The 9,841-nt window shown below is 39.1% G+C and overlaps 1 pseudogene; it reads left to right on the top strand.

Annotated features, from left to right (window-relative positions):
- On the top strand, positions 460 to 1,032 carry LOC100626899 (annotated as a pseudogene).

Below are 9,841 nucleotides of genomic sequence, written 5' to 3'. Positions count from 1 at the left end.
TGATCAAGTGGGATTTATTCTAGGAATACATGGATGGTTCGGTATCCATAAATCAATCAATATGATAGGCCACATCAACAAAATGAAGGATAAAAATCATATGATCATTTCAATAGTTGCAGAAAAAGCATTTATCAAAATTCAGCATCCATTCATAATTAAAAACTCTTGTCACCATGAACATAGAGGGAACATATTTCAACATAATTTATTAACATCATACTCAGTGGTGAAAACATGAAAGCTTTTCCTCTAAAATCAAGAACAAGACAAAAAAAGCACACTCTCGCCAGGTCTATTTAACACAGTATTGGAGTTCTCTCCCAGTTGAGAGAGACACGAGTGGCCAGGCCCAGCTGCAGCCAAAGCTGCAGCAGAAGCCCCCGCCGAGGCAGGGAGCAGCCAGACACAAAGAGAGGGGCTGTTTGCGGGGCAGGGTGGGGTGGGGTAGGGGGGTTCGCTATGTCGGATGACGATTGGAGGGCCAGCACCAGCTCCTCCTCATCTTCGTCCTCCAACCAGCAAACCGAGAAAGAAGCAAACACCTCCAAGAAGAAGGAGAGTAAAGTCAGAATGAGCAAAAACTCCAAAATCCTCTCCACCAGCGCCAAGAGCATTCAGAAGGAATTGACAGACATCACTTTAGACCCTCCGCCTAACTGCAGTGCTGGCCCCAAAGGCGATAACATCTATGAATGGAGATCAACCATTCTAGGGCCAGGGTCCGTGTATAAGGGTGGTGTATTCTTCCTTGATATCACTTTTACACCAGCGTATCCCTTGAAGCCTCCAAAGGTTACATTTCAGACAAGAATCTATCACTGTAATATTAACAGTCAAGAGGTTATTTGCTTTGAAAAATTGAAAGATAATTGGAGCCCAGCCCTCACCATCTCCAAAGTTCTTCTTTCTGTCTGCTCACTTCTTATAGACTATAGTCCTGCCGAACCCTTGGTGGGAAGTATTGCCACTCAGTATATGACCAACAGAGCAGAACATGGCAGAATGGCCGGACAGTGGACCAAGAGATAAATTGGGTTTTCACAATTCTTTACATTATTTGTCTGTCACAGAGAGCTGCTTATGATTTTGAAAGGGTGGGAGAGGGTGGAAGTTAGTAAAGAGGAGGGTATTTCTATAACAGATATTATTCAGTCTTATTTCCTAAGATTTTGTGGTAACTGAAGTTATCTTGCTACAGTAGACAGAATTGGTAATAGCAACTTTTAAAACTGTCATTAGTTCTGCAATATTAGCTGAAATGCAATACAGAGAAGAATAGACATTTGGGTTCAGTTGCTTGTAGTCTGTAAATTTTAAAACAGCTTAATTTTGTACAGGTTACACACATTGGGCCATTTATGTAAAGTCCTTCCAAGACTTTTTTGTTTTAAAAAAATTGGAATCTGTTTTCCCTTCTTGTAAGGGAATGCTGATATTTAACAGCTTTTAGAGACTGTCATCTCATATATAGAAAATGGACACGTGACTCTAAGACATCGTGTAGGAAATGAGTTGTTATGTATTTTATTTTATATGCCAATCTACTTTTTTGTGAAAAGGTAGAGGTTTGAATCGGGACTTGTGAAAACCTGGAGTGAAATACCTTAAGCTGTTAACTGTAAGGCCTGGACTAGGAGTTGCCCAGTGGATTGGTTATATGTTGTGGACTACTTAAGTCTGCATTTGTTACTGTGTTAATAAACAATATTAAAACAACCACCTAAAAAAAAAAGATTGGAAATCCCAGCCACAGCAATCAGATAATAAAGACATAAAAGGCATCCAAGTTGGAAGGGAAGAAGTAAAACTCACTATTTGCCAATGATGTGATACCATATATAGAAAACATTACAGTCTTCATTAAAAAAACTATTAGGGAGGAATTCCCATCTTGGCTCAGTGGTTAATGAATCCGACTGGGAACCATGAGGTTGTGGGTTTGATCCCTGGCCTTGCTCAATGGGTTAAGGATCCAGCATTGCCGTGAGCTGTGGTGTAGGTCGCAGATGTGGCTCGGATCCCACGTTGCTGTGGCTCTAGTGTAGGCCAACGGCTACAGCTCCAATTCGACCCCTAGCCTGGGAACCTCCATATGCCGCAGGAGCAGCCCAAGAAATGGCAAAAAGACAAAAAACAACAACAACAACAACAACAACAAAAAACTATCAGGGAGTTCCCGTCATGGCACAGTGGTTAATGAATCCGACTAGGAACCATGAGGTTGAGGGTTCCATCCCTGGCCTTGCTCAGTGGGTTAAGGGTCCGGCATTGCCGTGAGCTGTGGTGTAGGTCCCATACGTGGCTAGTATCCTGCGTTGCTGTGGCTCTGGCGTAGGCTGGTGGCTACGGTTCCGATTAAACCCCTAGCCTGGGAATCTCCATATGCTTCGGGAGTGGCCCTCGAAAAGGCAAAAAGACAAAAAAAAAAAAAAAAAAAAAAAAAAGAAGAAAAAAGAAAAAAGAAAGAAAAACTATCAGAACTTGGAGTTCCCACTGTGGCACAGTGGATTAGGCATCAATCTGCAGTGTCTTGAGTCACTGCAGATGCACGGGTTTGATCCCTGGCCTGGTGCAGAGGGTTAAAGGATCTGGCATTGCCACAGCTGAGGTGTAGGTCACAGTTGAAGCTCAGATTCAATCTCTGGCTGGAAACTTCCATATGCCATGGGTGCAGCCATAAAAAAAATCTCATTGTAGAGAGTAAAATACCTGGGAATAAACTTAACCAAGGAGGTGAAAGACTTATATTCTGAAAACTATAACATTTTAAAAATAGTTTTACTGAAGTATAGTTGGTTTACAAAGTTGTAATAATTACTACTGTACAACAAAATCATTCAGTTATACATAAAACACTGAAAACCATAATATTTTTATGAAGGAAAGTGAAGATGATGCCCAAAAAATGGAAAGATATCCCATGTTCCTTGGTTGGAAGGATTAATATTGTTAAAATGACCATACTATCCAAAGAAATCTATATATTTAATGCAATCCCTATCAAAATACCCATGACATTTTGCACCCAGAACTAAAATTCATGTGGACCATAAAAAAAGCCCAAATAACCAAAGCAATTTTGAGTAAAAACAAAAGAAGCTGGAGGTGTCACACTCCCTGCATCCAGACTATACTACAAATTTACAGCAATCAAGAGTATGGTACTGGCACCAAAACAGACACATATGTCAATGGAACAGAATAGAGAGCCCAGGAACAAACTCATGTGCTTATGGTTAATTAATCTATGACAAGGTAGGGAAGAATATATAATGGGGCAAAGGCAGTCTCTTCAGTAAGTGATACTGGAAAAACTGGACAGCTACATGTAAAAGAATGAAGTTGGAACATTTTCTCATAGCTTATGCAAAAATAACTCCAAATGGACTAAAGACCTAAATGTAAGATTGGAAACTGTAAAACTCTTAGAAGAAAATATAGGTAGAACACTCTTTGACATAAATCATAGCGATATTAAAAAAAATCTATCTCCTAAGGCAAAGGAAATAGAAGCAAATATAAACAAATGGGACCTAATTAAACTTAAAAGCTTTTGCCTTTAAGCAAAAGAAACCATAGACAAAACATAAAGACAACCTACTTAATGGGAGAAAATATTTGCAAATTACATGTCTGATAAGGGGTTAATAGCCCAAACATATACATAGCTCATATTACATAGTATTAATAACAACTTGAGAGTAACAACTTAGTATAAATAAACAACTCAAAAAAATGAGCAGAAGACTTGAATAGACATTTTTCCAAAGAAGACATACAGGTGGCCAACAGGCAAATGAAAAGACTTTGTGTTCAACATCACTAATCATCAGAGAAATGCAAATAAAAACCACAATGAGCTGTCACCTCATACATGTCAGAATGCTATCATCAAAAAGACCACAAATAACAAATATTGGTGAGGATATGGAGGAAAGGGAACCCTAGGACACTGTTGGTGGGAATGTAAATTGGTGCAGGCAACATGGAAAACAATATGGAGGCTCTTCCAAAAACAAAAAATAGCACTACTACTACAAACTAGTGGTTACTATTGGGGAGCGGGAAGGGGAAGAGGCAAAATAGGGGTAGTGGATTAAGGAGGCACAAACTACTATGTATAAAATAAATAACTACAAGGATATATTTTACAGCCAGCATTTTATGATAACATTAAATGGAATATAATCTATAAAAATATTGTGTCACTATATTGTATACTTGAATGAAATATAATATTGGAGATCAATTATACTTCAATAAAAAATAAAGTGTTTCTCCTGAATTTAACATATCATTGGATCTCTTTTAAAATCCATCTGACAGGAGTTCCAGTTGTGGCTCAGTGGTTAACGAATCCAACTAAAAACCATGAGGTTGCAGGTTCGATCCCAGGCCTTGCTCAGTGAGTTAAGGATCCGGCGTTGCTGTGAGCTGCAGTGTAGGTCGCAGACACTGCTCGGATCCCACGTTGCTGTGGCTCTGGCGTAGGCCAGCAGCTACAGCTCTGATTAGACCCCTAGCCTGGGAACCTCCATATGCTGCAGGAGCGGCCCTAGAAAAGGTGAAAAGCCAAAAAAAAAAAAAAAATCCATCTGACAATGACTGCCTTTTGATTGGATTATTTAATGCATTCACATTTAATGATATTATTGATGTAGTTGGATTATAACTGTCATTTTCATTTTTGTTTTCTCTATGTTTCTCTCTTTTTTGTTTCTCTAGTCTTCCTTTACTGCTTTGTTTTATATTAAGTGAATATTTTCTAGTGTAACATTTTAATTTCTTTATTTTTCCAGTGGTTGTCTTTAACGAGAGAGGCATCTAATGTGTAGCATTCTGGGGGTTGATGCCTCATAAATTTCTCTATATTTAATTAGGCTTTGGAAAATAACCTTCCTCTTCTTAGAGGAAGTATTAGTATATGTTGGAACTAAGATAGATTCAAAACCCTTAGCTTAAAAAACTTGTTTCAGTTTCTTCAGCTCCTTTACTACCCGCCCCCTTCTGGCTGAATAGTGCCTTGTCACAAGGTGTGTTTAACAGACACCAGAGGATTTTAGTAATGGTTGGCAACACCTAAAACTAATACTAAGAACAGTCTGGAACAGTTGATGATTTGAGGGAGGCACATGGGCAGGAATTAAAAAATCTTTTTGTTTGTCCCAAAATGACCTGAGAAAGTAACACTACATTAAGGCCAGAATCCCTTCAACTGAAGATTGTATATTCATCAGTTATTACGAGAACCTGTCAGGTGAAGCTGCTACCTGTAGAGGATGCTTTCTTGCGAACTGGGTTGTGAAGTGTAAGAGAATGGACAATGACTAGTGTTCATTTTTTTCTTTTTGTGTGAAAACCCTCTAACCAATTGTCCTTAAAGATAAACTATTTGATTTTTTTGATCATTTGGTTTTGTTTGTTTGTTTTTGTCTTTTTAGGCCTGCACTTGTGGCATATGGAGGTTCCCAGGCTAGGGGTCGAATTAGAGCCACAGCTGACAGCCTACACCACAGCCACAGCAATGCCAGATCCGAGTTGTATCTGCAACCTACACCACAGCTCACAGCAACGCAGGATCCACAACCCACTGAGCGAGGCCAGGGATCGAACCCGAATCCTCATGGATACTAGTTGGTTTCCACTGCATCACAATGGGAACTCCCATTTATTTGGGTTCTTTATGCCCAGGGCTATGCCGTGTGCTTTGGAAGCTATCTATAATGTGAGATACCTTGTGCTGCCAAAGTTACTGTAATTGATGAAGAGATGGGACTAGGGTTGTTTATTAAACAAGAGGAAGATTTAGACACAGAGATAATGAGAAGACATTCTAAGAAGAGGCAACAGTATGAAGAAAGGTGCAGAGATGGGAATGTGCCTGATGTGATCCAAGAAGAGTGAGGAAGAAATTGGTGTAACTGTAGTGGCAATTACAAGTGTGAGAGTAACAGGAAATAAGGTAGTATTGTATTGGTAGAAGGAGAGCAGATAATGGAAAATTTTGAAAACCAAGCTGAAGAGTTTTGACTTGATGCAGCTAGAAAGCTGTCGAGGATTATTGAGCAAGAGAGTGGCATGATGAAAGCTGTGCTTTAGGAAGATTTTCCCAACAGCTGTGTATAAGCTCTACTGGGAAAAAGTAAAGGGAGACCAGCTAGGAATCTGTCATGGTAAGCCAGGTGTGAAGGGATGAGATCTTGGATGTGATGGTCCCAATATCATTGAAGAAGGATGTGTAAATGAGACACATTAAAATGGAATAAATGAGAGATCTGTTTCTGAACCCTGTATCCAAAGATGAGCCTGAGACTTTTACCTAAAAGACTGGAAGAATTGTAGTACCATTAATAGGAATAGGACATTTGAGAAAGGGAGCCAAGTGTGGAGTTCCCTTCGTGGCTCAGCAGAAGCGAATCTGATAGGAATCATGAGGTGGCGGGTTTGATCCCTGGCCACTCTCAGTGGGTTAAGCATCTGGCATTGCGGTGAGCTGTAGTGTAGGTCGAAGATGCAGCTCAGATCCTGCGTTGCTGTAGCTATGGCGTAGGCCAGCAGCTGCAGCTGTGATTCAACCCCTAGCCTAGGAACCTCCATGTGCTGTGGGTGCGGTCCTAGAAAAAAAAGAAAGGGAGCCAAGTTTTAAGGTAAATTATCTCTTCTAGATTGTTAAAAATTCAAAATAGCTGTGACTTGGTGCAAGATGCTTCTTCTCTGAATTTAGTATTTTCCTAGGATACAATCAAGGACTAGAAAATATTAGAACTGTGCATGTATTTTTTGTATAATGTTATTTGTTCATTCAACTCCTATTTATTTGTTGTCTGATAAGGTTAGAGTGTGGGAGGTTGTCAGAGTAGAAGTCCAGTTGCAGATGGGTTAGAAAGAATAGGAGTTCATCAAAGAGGACCTTGTACTGAGTTTTGACTTTATTATGTAATTAACAGGGAGCCAGCAAAAGGCTTTTGAGCCAATAGGGGAACATAATCAGATCCCTGTTTCAGCACTGGATTGTTAGTTTCTTGTGGACAGTGATCCTATATTATTTATCTTTGAGCTAATAATCACTGGAAGTGACATATTGCCTTTTGTTTATTAAACATCTACAATGGGCCAGGTACAGCGTTAAAGTTTTAGTGGTAAGTAGCAGACCTACTTGCCACTCTCAAACAACAATAAAAAATGCACCCAGAATCTATTTCTCTCCATCACCATTGCCTCCCCCTTAAATGATAAATTCTACTTGGATTACTGTGATAGCTTAGTCTTCCTGCTTCCATGTTTGCCCTTCCACAACTTATTTTTTTCAGAGTGGATACAGTGATTTTTTTTCAAAATGGTAAGGACTTATGCTTCTGGTTATGATGGAATAACAAAGACTGGATTTACTCTTTGGCCTTAAATAGCTACAAAACTAGACAAAATATATGAAATAACAGTTCAGAGAGAGTGAGCCTGGCTAAAGTATAGATCTCTCAGTTTAGGTGAAAGAGTTGAGAATTCGGGGAGGCTGAAGTGGCTAAAAGTCATAGGGCACAATAACAAAGAAGAGAGACTTGAATACAGAGAGAACAGAGACAGAAAGAGACAAAGAAAGAGAAAGAGTATTGCCTCAGTAGTGAGGACAAATTAGCTCTAGACCAAAGGCAGCTCTAGTTCTGCCTAACAAAACTTAAGAGGTTAAACTTGAAGGGGTTAAATTGATTCTGAGTAACTTAACTATATCTCACTGCACCATGGCAGGAATTCTTATTCAACTTCTTTATCCATTCATTCACTGATGAACTCATCGGTTGTTTCTGTATATTGGCTATCGGGAATAATGCTGGTATGAATGTGGAGGTGCAGATATCTTTTCAAATTAGTGTTTTCGTTCACTTTGGATATGTTCCCAGAAGTAGAATTGCTAGATCATATTGTAGTTCTGTTTTTAACTTTTTGAGGAAAATCCATACTGTTTTTCATAGTGGCTTTACGAATTTACATTTCTACCAACAGTGTACAAGTGTTCCCTTTTCTGCATCCTCACCAACATTTCTCTTTTTTTGGCCATGCCTGTGGAAAATGGACGTTCCCTGGTCACGGATCGAGCCTGTGCCACAGCAGTGACCCAGGCTGCTGCAGTGACAACACCAGATCCTTAGCCCACTGTACCACAAGGGAACTCCATTGCCCATACTTCTTTTGTGTTTTATGATGGCCATTCTAACAGGCGTAAAATGATACCTCATTGTGGTTTTAATTTACAGCTTCTTAATGACTAGTGATATTTAACATCTTTCATGTACCTGTTAGCCAGTCATAGATCTTCTTCGGAAAAAAAAAAAAAAACATATATTTGAGTCCTTTGCCTATTTTTTTAATTAGACTATTTGGTTTTTTGCTATTGACTTGTATTAATTCCTCATATATTTTATTTATTTTATTTTTTCCCCATGTAACCATATACTTTATTTTTTTATTACTCAAATGAATTTATCACATCTGTAGTTGTATAATGATCATAACAATCTGATTTCACAGGATTTCCATCCCACAACCCAAGCACATCCCCCCACCCCCCCCCAAACTGTCTCCTCCGGAGACCATAAGTTTTTCAAGGTCTGTGAGTCAGCATCTGTTCTGCAAAGAAGTTCAGTCTGTCCTTTTTTCAGATTCCACATAACTTCACCTAGCATGATAGTTTCTAGGTCCATCCATGTTGCTAAGAATGCCGGTATTTCGTTCTTTTTAATGGCTGAGTCATATTCCATTGTGTATATATGTACCACCTCTTCTTGATCCACTCTGCTGTCGATGGACATTTAGGTTGTTTCCATGTCTTGGCTATTGCAAAGAGTGCTGCAATGAACATCGGAGTACATGTGTCTTTGCGAGTCATGGTTTTCTCTGGGCAGATGCCCAGGAGTGGGATTGCTGGGTCAAATAGGAGTTCTATGTTTAGTTTTCTGAGGCATCTCCATACTGTTTTCCACAGTGGCGGCACCAATTTACAATCTCACCGACAGTGTACTAGGGTTCCTTTTTCTCCACACCCTCTCCAGCACTTCTTGTTTGTAGACTTTTGGATGATGGCCATTCTGGCTGGTGTAAGGTGGTACCTCATCGTGGTTTTGATTTGCATTTCTCTAATAATGAGTGATGTTGAACATCTTTTCATGTGTTTTTTGGCCATCTGTATGTCTTTGGAGAACTGTCTGTTTTTTAATCACAGTTTCAATTTCAGTTCTTGTGATGGGTCCATTCATCTTTTCTATTTCATCTTGGTTTAGTCTTGGAAGATTGTACTTTTCTAAGAATTTGTCCATTTCTTCTAGGTTTTCCGTTTTATTGGCAGATAGTTGCATATAGTAGTCTCTTAGGATCCTTTGTATTTCTGTGATAGGTCCATTGTTACTTCTCCTTGTTCATTTCTAATTTTATTGATTTGAGTCCTCTCTCTTTTTTGCTTGATAAGTCTGGCTAGGGGTTTATCAATTTTGTTGATCTTTTCAAAGAACCAGCTTTTTGTTTCAGTTATCTTTTCTATGGTTTTCTTTGTTTCTATTTGCTCTGGTCTTTATGATTTCTTTCCTTCTACTAACTTTAGGTCTTGTCTGTTCTTCTCTGTTGAGCTGCTTTAGATGTAAAGTTTGCGTGTTTCTTTGAGCTTTTTCTTGTTTCCTGAGGTGGGCTTGTATTGCTATAAAACTTTCCTCTTAGAACGGCTTTGGCTGCATCCCATAGGTTTTTGAGGGTCGTATCTTCATTGTCATTTGCTTATAGGTATTTTTTAATTTCCTCTTTGATTTCTTCAGTGATCCATTGGTTGTTTAGTAGCATGTTTTTTAGTCTCCAT

The sequence above is a fragment of the Sus scrofa genome, chromosome X (assembly GCF_000003025.6).
Source record: "Sus scrofa isolate TJ Tabasco breed Duroc chromosome X, Sscrofa11.1, whole genome shotgun sequence".
Lineage (NCBI taxonomy): Eukaryota > Metazoa > Chordata > Mammalia > Artiodactyla > Suidae > Sus > Sus scrofa.
This window is presented reverse-complemented; position numbering and strand designations above follow the sequence as displayed.